This window comes from Cenococcum geophilum (assembly GCF_001692895.1).
Source record: "Cenococcum geophilum 1.58 unplaced genomic scaffold K441scaffold_6, whole genome shotgun sequence".
NCBI lineage: Eukaryota > Fungi > Ascomycota > Dothideomycetes > Gloniales > Gloniaceae > Cenococcum > Cenococcum geophilum.
The window spans coordinates 2184502-2194751 of NW_027137564.1; positions in this window are offsets into that span (position 1 = coordinate 2184502).

Consider the following 10250-nt stretch of genomic DNA (forward strand, 5'->3'; position numbering starts at 1 on the left):
GGGAAAAAACACTAGCTATCGCGCTATTTAAGGCATTAGTTTTTAGTATTAAGGGCCGTTTTAGGTTAAAATGGGCAAGTAGGGGAGCCGATACTAGCCGTTTCTTAAGCTTATTAAAGGCCTGCCTATATATAGCGTTAAAGTAGAAGAGCTAGTTTTTTCTAGTAAGATGGTTAAGAGGCCAGGCGATTCTTAATAAAGCGTTAGTAGAAGTTACAAAAACCTAAAAATAATTGTACCCCCTTTACGGTCCGTAGGGGTGCCTACTAGTTAATTACGGCCGTCTTTTTTAGGTTGGTTTTAATTCCATTTACACTAATAATAAAACCTAGGTACTTTATACGCTTAACACTAAACTTTAACTTCTTAATATTAACTTAGAGGCTAGCCTTATAAAGCCGTTATAGGACTTTATAGACATACTCCTCGTATTCTAGCTTATTCTTAAAGTAGATTATAATATTATCTAAATAGGCCGTATAGAAGTCGTTAAGGTAGTTAAAGAGTATATTATTTATATACCGCTAGTATATAGCTAGTCCGTTAGTTAGTCTAAAAGGGAGTACCTTATATTTATATATTCCGTATTAGGTCTAAAATATAGTAAGATCTTTAGACCTAGGGTTTATTCTAATTCGGTAGAAGGCCTAGCGGATATTAAGCTTTATAAAGACCTTAGCTCTACTTATTCGGGCTAGAGTCTTATTAAGTAGGGGTAGCGAATAGCGGTCCTTGTGGGTTATATTATTTAGCTTATAGTAGTTAATATAGAAGCGGAGTCCTTTATTTAGCTTTTTAATAAAGAGAATAGGTAAGATAAAAGGGGCTTAGCTAGGCTTAATAAAGCCCTTATTTAGGTTATTAATAAGATACTACTTTATAACCTATAATTTAGTAATAAACTGCTTATAAAGGGGGCTAAAGCTAAGGGTGTTTTCCTTGCCCTACTTAATCTCAATTTTATAGTTATATAGTTGGTAGGGTGGAAGTATATTAAATACTACTTTGGAGAATATGTCTTTAAATTTCTGGTGTTAATAGGGTAGCTTTTATTCTACTAGTTCCTTATCTATAAGCTCGCTTTCTTCTCCGCTAAGCTTACTTCCCTTTTCCTTAATTATTTAATTAATTTTATATAAGCTCGTTATAAAGGCGACGGTATTAGGCTAAACTAAGTTTTAGTAGAATCCTACGGCACTAATATAGCAGATATTAACTGATAGAAGGTCCGCTAGTTTCCTTATAGCTATTTTCCGAACTATATTTTACGGTTTAGGGTTTATAATCTTTCTTAGCTCCTATTTTATTTTCTATAGATTATCCCTCTAATCTATTAGTTTAGTATAACGTCTAACGTCCCTTACTATTCTTTGTAGCTATATAGGGCCTAAGCTCTCTATAGGGGGCTTTTTTAGGTTACTACTAACTTCCTAGGTCTTTAATGTGGGTAGCGTAATATAGGTAGTTTGGGGGCGATATAGTATATAGATCTATTGTAAATTAAGTTATATATCTTTTTTAAAGGCCTAGTCCCTACGTATAGCATTAGCCTAGTAAATAGTATTAATCTAGGGCCGTATAAGGTTTTCTATTATAATACTAATTTCTTTTATAGAGGAAGGGGTTAGTAGTAGGGTTTTAGGCTAGATAAGCCGTCTACTCTATATATCGAGCTATAAGCCTAAATAGGCTAGCTATTTTCGCCTTAAGATTATATTATAGCTACCTAGGTCCGTAATAAAAAAGGGGATATTATACTACCTTTATTTATTAACACGGAGGTAAATCCGCAAAATAGTTATAATGGGTGGCCCTATCTGCCTATTATACCTATAGATAGAAATTAGTTTAGGCAGTTCTTTAATAGGTATATTTAGAAAGTTAGCCAGCTTTACGGTATACTAGGTATCTATTAAGGCAAAGGCATTTACTTTAGAGTTAGCTAAAGCAGAGGTTAAAACTTAGTATTTATTGCGGAATAAAGTATAAGGAATAGTGTAGCTTTTTTTACTAACTAGCCGACCTAGATTAATATCTAATATATTAATCCCTTTTAACCCTAAAGAGAAGTCTTCCTCTAGGGTTCCTCTTTTTCTAACTCTATACTATCTTTCTAGATTAATAAAACCTCGTCTACTTTTACGCCTATTAGGTAATCCTTTATATAGTAACCTTTCTAACTATAAAAGAAGTAAGCTTCTTAATTACTAAGGGCCTATATACGGGGGTTGCTATATATAGGCTAAGCATTTACTAGACCTATAGTAGGACTAGCCGCACGGCTAGCTACTAAATTGGCGGCGGGCTATATAGGCGGTGCTATAGGGGTTGCTAATCATGCTAGGGTATTGCGGGCCGTTCTTATATTGCTTATAGTTTGATTTAAAGGGTTTCTGGCTTTATACCGTTTAGCATATGCCTTAATTTGGCGGAGGCCTTAGTTAATAGCTAAGCACTAGTTCGTAAGTTTCTTTAGCGTCTATATAGTAGTAAAAACTAGTAGTATAGCTCGCTGCAGGTTTAGGGTAAGCTTATTAAATAGGTCTAGTATTAAATCTTCCTAGGAAATTTAAGCCTAGCTAGCTAGGTGCAAAAAGCGGGTCTAAAAGGCCGAGAAGGTCTCTGTTGTTTTTATATTTAGGCTTTTATAATTAAGTTGGGCGTTCTATACTTTAAAGGGGTCCTTATAAATAGAAGATAGGTAGACAATTATCTTTTCTTTAGAGAGGAAGAAATTTACTAAGTCCTATACGTACCAAGGACGTAAGTACGTCTATACGTCCCTACTGGTACGGCTAAAGACGTAGGCCATTTTAGCCTAATTAGTAGAGAAGTGGTCTGTATTAACTTTAAGCTTATCTTATAATTAAAGCTTCTAATTATTAAATATAGGGTTAGTTCCGTCTATAAGTAATAAGGGGTCTATAACCTTTGCGGACCGCGATAATATTAATGCTATATATTAGGCTAGAGCCTTAAGGACTATAGTAAGTCTCTAGGTGTCTAATAACTCTTTACTAGGTATAGGGGGTTCTCTAGCTTTAAGTAGCTCTTAAAGTCGTTCAATTTTAGTATTAGCTGCTATAAGCTCTACCTAGGAGTTTAAGTTAGTTACTGTTTTACCATTAAAGGTATTTAAGGGTCTTACAGCTGCTTTGCCGGCCGCTGTGGTTTTTAATATAGTGATATAGTTATTAGGGTAACTTCTAGTAGGATTCTATAGGGGTTCTAGTCCGTATATATTCTATAGGTCTTATTATTCTTTTCTATTATTCTAGTTCTGTTTTATTCTTTAAGTTCTAGTAATAGTCTTTAGGTCTATTTCTATGTTTTATTCTTATTTATAGTCCGTAAATATTTTTAAGTTCCTTTTTAGGAAGAAGAGGTAGTTAAGCTTTAGATAATATTAGCGACTTAGTTAATTAAGGCATAAGCACAGCAAAAGGGTCGCGTAAGCCTATATAATTAGATTATTTATAAATAAGGATCTAAATCTAAAGAAAGGAAAGGAGATAGAGGGTAGTGCCGCTTAACGTTATATATAATCCTTTAGTTATATAATAGTAACTATCTAGAACTATAAAAAACTGTCTGCGACTATTTATAACTATCTGCTATAATCTACCAATATCTATTAGCCCCAATCTACCAGTTTCCACTAATGCCGTAACACTTAGCTTGCTTATTATTAACTGTAATTATTAATATTAATTAGTATTATAAAGAATAAGCTTAAGATAGAGTCTAAAGCGTTATACGGTAAATACTAAGCATTATTAACAAGAGTTATTAATATTAATTAATATTAACGTTTAATAAGCAATATCGATTAAAGCCTTATTATGGCACTAACCTATTATATACTATTTTGTACTATTTTGTACTATTTTATACTATTAGCTAGCCCACTACTAGCGCCTTAGCGGCTGGCCCTACTATCTATATACGATACCCCTTTTGCCTCTTCTCCTCTTTATACCACAACGTAGTTATTTAGCCTACCTATATTATAGCACTGTGATAGTTTATAGTATCTCCTCCTACGCCCTATTGCGATCTCCGTCTTCTTAGTTTATAGTCTTCGTTTTCCTAGTATAATCGCAACCTAGCGCGACTAACGATACTATACCATAGTTCTAGACAATCTTAGTATAGTTTTAAATAATCTTAGTATTACAGCTAGCTTTATAGATTTTAATTATATTACCTAAATTCCTTAAAATGGGCGACTATAATATGGATAATACCCTATTAGCGAATATACGCGAAGCGCTCGCCTACCTCTTTAATACCTCCTACCCTAATATTACCTAGGTAATTAGGAGTGGTCTAGAGTACCTTAAGGACCTTAAGGTGGCGAGAACCTTTTAGCACCTCTCTATATATATAACCTTCTTAACTAGCGTTAAAAGCGGTCTCTAGACCGTCTATAATAAAGGCTAAACTATAAAGCTCTAACTTAAAGAAGCTTAGTATATAATTAACTCCCTTAAAACACTTAAACTATATATAAAATATATACTAAGACTATACAAAACCTAAGCTCTTAGATTACTATACTTACCTAGACTATTGCTAATAAGAATACTGCTACTAGCTACCCTCTTCTAACTAAACCCTATAGAAAAAAGCGTAAAGTAAAAGACCTAACTCCGTTTAATGGTAAGGGATTACTAATTAAAAAGTAAGAAAATTTTAAAATATAGGAAATAAAGATTTAAGGTATTTTCTAGAAAGATATAAAGTAACGTGGCACATGGGGTTTTGCTCGTCCCTAGGTTTTGCTCATTTTAAATATTAAAATGCGCCAAAATGCCAACTTAGTAGTAAATAACTAGTAAAAACCATTATAAATTATTGCATTGTTCGCATGTAGTTTTAAAGCAATAAATATATATAAAAGTCTATCTAAAGTTAATTTCTAGGTGTTTTAAAGCTTAATTAGCTGGTGTATTAGGCCCCAGCCGCTACTAATTAGCTTAGCCTCCTTATTTAAGGACTTATTATTAGTTATATTATCGTCCTCTTAGTCTTTCTAGAGGTCCTTTAGTAGATCTAGAAGATCTAATATCTTCTTAGCTATATTCTAAAGTTGCTTAATAATAACTTAAGCTACGGCCTATGTAGAAAACGACTCTTCTGCCTGCTTCTAGAGCGTCTTAGCCGTTAATTAGGTCTTAGTAGTGTTCTTCTAGTAAGTAATCTTAGCGGCAGCGTCTAAGGCCTTCTTTGCCTTCTTCGCCACCTTTACTGCGCCCCCTGCCTCCCTATTATAAAGCGTAAATAGCTTCTTTATATTAGCGGTAATCCTCTAAGCTTCCTTCTTGGCTTTTACCTATTCTCTTTTAAGTGTAATTACTATTTAGCGCTTTTTCTATAGCTTATCTCTAGCTACCTTAGCCTCTTTTTTAGCCCTTATAGTGGCTTTCTTAGTAGCTATAAGTTCCTAAGCTGCCGCTAGTGTAAGGACTAACTCCTTAAAGAGTACTATCCGCTTCCGCTTTTTCCTTTCCTGCCTTTTATTAGTATATTACCGCAGCTCCTTATTTTCCATCTATAGTAACTTAAGATTATCCTCTAAAGATTGTAGGTGCTTTATTAGTAAGTTAATGTAGGCCTTTATCGCCTTTAAAGTTATTTCTAAATAAAGGATTATTTACTAGTAACGAGATCTAATATAGACGCTATTAGGAGGGGGAGGATATAGAGGGGAGGATAAAATCGTCGCCTTATCTAGGTAAGGTTAAAGTAGAGGAGTAGATAATTAAGCAGAGTAACGTGTAAAAGGTTAACTTAGGTTATGGGGGAGGAGACCTACTGCCTTAAAGGCGCTTTATATTAAGATTTTAGTATAAATCTACGGTTAAATTTCGCCAAAAATCTTTATAAAATAGTCTTTATTTATACTAGTAATACTATAAGCTGCGTATTTATTAACTTTAGTAGAGTATACGCGCTTAAAAAGCGAAAATATAATAAGATCTAGTAGCTAAAGTATATATATTAAATACGGAGGTAGGTATATAGGTATAATTTTATAGTTCTAGTAGTACTTAACGAAGTCGACATTAATATGGCTGCTATGGCCATCTATTACTAGTAGTTAATAGCTAATTAATTTACTATTTCTTCCTTCTTCTGCTGCCTTTATTACTGCCCTCTCCTATACCTTAGTTCGCTAGGTATAGTACTTAAAATGCTTTAGCTATTTTAGTCCGATTTCTTAATTTAACTAACTATTCTTACTAATAGTAATTAAATAGTCGCCAAGAGCTTCGCGGGCTTCCTCCTATATTCTCTTAGTATATATACAACCTTTAAAAATAATAAAGGGTAGTATAATTATCCCCCCTATACCTATATAGTTAATCTATAAGACTTACTCTCTAGAGCTATTAATTGTCTTAAAATTGGTAGCCTTACCTCGTAATATTACTACCTTAGCGCTATATATATAGCCTATTAAAGTACTAGTCTTATCTATATTTTAGGTGTTATCGTCTTTAATATTATACTAGGTCTTAGCATTAGAGTAGTTAGCAAAAAACTTCGTAATAAGGGCGGGATTATTATTAGTAATAGCTCGCTTTAAGTTAATTAATTATATATAGCAGATTTAAAGCTCGTCCTATTATTTTAAGAAGTAACTAACCCAGTTCTTACCTAGTAGTTAAATCTTACGATACTAAGGAAAGTGGGTATATTCGCGGTGTAGGATAATAGTAGCTATTATTCGGATTATATAGAGTCGATATAGAAACCTAGTATTGGTAAGATATATATAGTGCTAAGTAATTACTACTTTACCAGCTAGTGTAATACGATATTAGTTAACGTGGGTAACTTAGTAAGGTTAGTATTTACCTTATAAGCGTCTTTAAAAAGTAAAAGAATAAACTCTATAGGCCTTCGTGTAGGCTGCTAGGCTATAATAGAGGCCGCTAGTTTGCTAGGCTGCTAAAGCAGCTTATAGGCGGTCTTCTACATCTAGTACACAAGGCTTAGAGGGCATAGCTATTATTTAATAATAGATTTATAGAGTTAAGATGTAGGCTAGTTAGTAAAAGTTTGGAGGTGGCAATATTCTACTTTAGGAAGCCATTAGCCTAAAAGGCAGGCGGTTTACTAGCGCGTACAAAACCCAGGGACGAGTAAAACCCTATATACTACGTTATTTTAAAACTCTAATAGACGAAGTCCTCTATATATTAGATATGCTAATAGATAAGGCTTATAACTATATTAAGTATAGCCTTAATATACTATGTATATACCTAAATGACTTAAGTAAATAGACCTTCTCTAACTAAGAGTCTATGTTTATATATATAAGGAAGCATTATAAGACTATAGATATAACCCAAGTAGCTAAAAATAAGTTAGATACCCTAAACTAGGGTAAGTATAACTACTAGTCCTAGAAAGCAGAGCTTAATAAATTAATAATTAAAGTAAATAAGACTGAGGAATAAAAAGTGGATTTGCTTAAGAAGAATATTTCCCCTAAGATAAAGGACCTAGCCCTTACTTTTAGCCGTAAGATTGGCGATGCTAACTATAAGGGCTAGAGTAAGTAGATAAATGTGTTTACCTATAATATATAGAATTACGCCTATTAAATAAAGCTAAATATTACTAAGCTAAGCACTGCTAGTAGCTATTAACCTATACTACCCAATAGTACCCTAGTATTAGTACTATAGAATAACCTAATAGACCTTAACGCCATTAAATTTAGTAGTGGTAATAGTAGCCTCCCTAATAACATTTAAAGATATTGTATAGATAACAGACTTTATATAGTGTGTGGTTAACCTAGCCACTAAAAAGAATCTAAATCCCCTTCTAATACTACCGTGCTAACTCCTTCCTAGCCGCGGTAGATTCTTTAGTAGAGGAAATAGTAACTAAGGCGGTAATTATAGACGTAAATATAGGCTCGGACATAGAGACTTACCCCTATAATTCTCTTCTTTAATATAACCCTAGCTAATAGTTCTATATACGAACTATAAATTAATGCTTTATACTATTACTAATTATAAGACCGGCTATATTCTTAGTAAAGTACCCTCTAGTATATATACACCGCTAAAGACTAATATATTAAGACGTACTAGCTAGGACTATGGCTATTAGCTAAGCCCTATAACTTAGTTATTAAAAGGCCAACCTTTAGACTAAGCCGCCTTTAAGGGTTAGAACTATACGGGGAGGAGGATAAAAGGATTAGATTTATACTACTAGATTAGTTAGACCTTATCTTAAGCCAGCTACTACTTAACCTTAAAACGGTAAGTAGCGATAAGAATGCTATCCTTATTTAGACTTACCTCTCCTTACTATATAACCCACTCCTATAAGTCCTTATTAAAATAGTAAGCCTTATTAATACTAGTAGTATAGCACTAGTGTTTATAGATAAAAACTCGTTTATAAAAAAGCATAATATTATAAATAAAAAGACTCTTAGTTTTAAAACTACTCCGCCTTACTAACGGACTTCTATCTAGCTTTATTACTTACTACTTTATAGTAATAATAACAATCGGATACTATACGGAATCTATACTCTTCTATATTATAAAGTTATTACCCTCTACCCTAGTAATCCTTAGAATGCCCTAGCTTAAAAAGTATAACCTAAAAGCAGATTTCCCCGCCCTAGAGCTTAAGTTTAACTCTAATTACTACGCCTATAACTGTCTCCTATGGCATATTCCTAACTGTAATTAAGTAGTACTGTATAGACGTATTGCACGGCTAATGCTTAGATACTATTAGCTGATGGTAAAAGAGGTGCCTAATACTAGTAAGCTAATATATATAGTAAATAAAGCAGAGATCCTAGAAGACTGGACTACTAACCTATTCCTAAAAAAATTAACACTACTAGAACTATAAGTCCCTTATATATACCCGCTTAACCTAAGTCAGCTAATAAAATACCTAACTCTAAGTTATTTGCTATATATATATAACCGTATATATAATAGCTAAGGGTATTATAGCTAAGACCGAAACTAGAGCAATTAAGACCTTCCCCCTATAACGCCTAACCTTACACCTATTTCCCGCGCGTACTATATAGGGCTGCCGCCTTATTCCCGCCCCCCTGGGCTAACTAAGCCGCGTTAGCTTAGCTATAGCACTAGAGAACTAGATACGCCCTAACCTAGACAATATTAGATACACCTATGCTATTAATTTTACCTAGTTCTATAAATAAAAAGGCGTAAAGGTAATAAGGATCTATATAGCGGAGCTAGTAGAACTAGTTAAATAAGAAGAGCACTAATAGCTGCTTAAAGAGCTGCCTATAGGCCTAATAGAAGTACTAAACCTATTAGAAAGGTCTTTCCGCTAGCTAGTAGAAGGTAACTATATAATAGAGGAAGCCCGTAAAGTACTACCCCCTTACTTTTATAACTTCCTTAAAATAAACCTAAAAACTAAGTCTAAGTTTCTATACTGGAAGATAGTTAATACTAACGTTAAGAAATTCCTAAAAGGCAAACTAGGATTAACCCGTAAAGATATCTTATAATGCTTACTAAAGGAGTTTCGTAAATATATTAAATACTTCCTCCCTAAGAATATAAATAAGCTGCCCCCTTACTAACTATAGGATTACAAAATTGAGATTATATCTAGAAAGTAAGCCTCGTATTATAAAAACAGACTACTTTTACCCGCTAAACTTAGGTATATAAAGAAGTGAATTAATAAGATACTAGATAAGGATTTTATCTATAAATTAACCTTACTAGCCACTATACTACTTCTCTTTACTATAAAACCTGGCGGCGGTATACAAATCTACTATAATTGTAAGCTTTGCAGTGTGAAGGATTAAATGAACGACTTGATTGTAAATGTAGCTCTAAAGCGTCTATATATACACGAGGAAGGTATTAGGAATAAGATAAAAGGGGAGACTAATATGTAGTCGAAACAGGGTAATAAAAGATATACGAGGTATACGAGGGTAGTGCTGACGCTAGTGAACAGGGTAATATGCAAGGTCCAGTAGTCGGTTACAATAATTATTAAGGCCTAAATATAGTTACTATTAAGAATTGGTACCCATTGCCACTAGTCCGTAAGACACTTAACGTACTCTATGGCGCTAAATACTTTACTAAGCTTAATATAATTACTGCGTTTAACTAGATCTAGATTATAGAAGGCTATAAGTAGCTTATAGTATTTATCACCTAGTTTGGACTCTATAAGATATTAATTATACC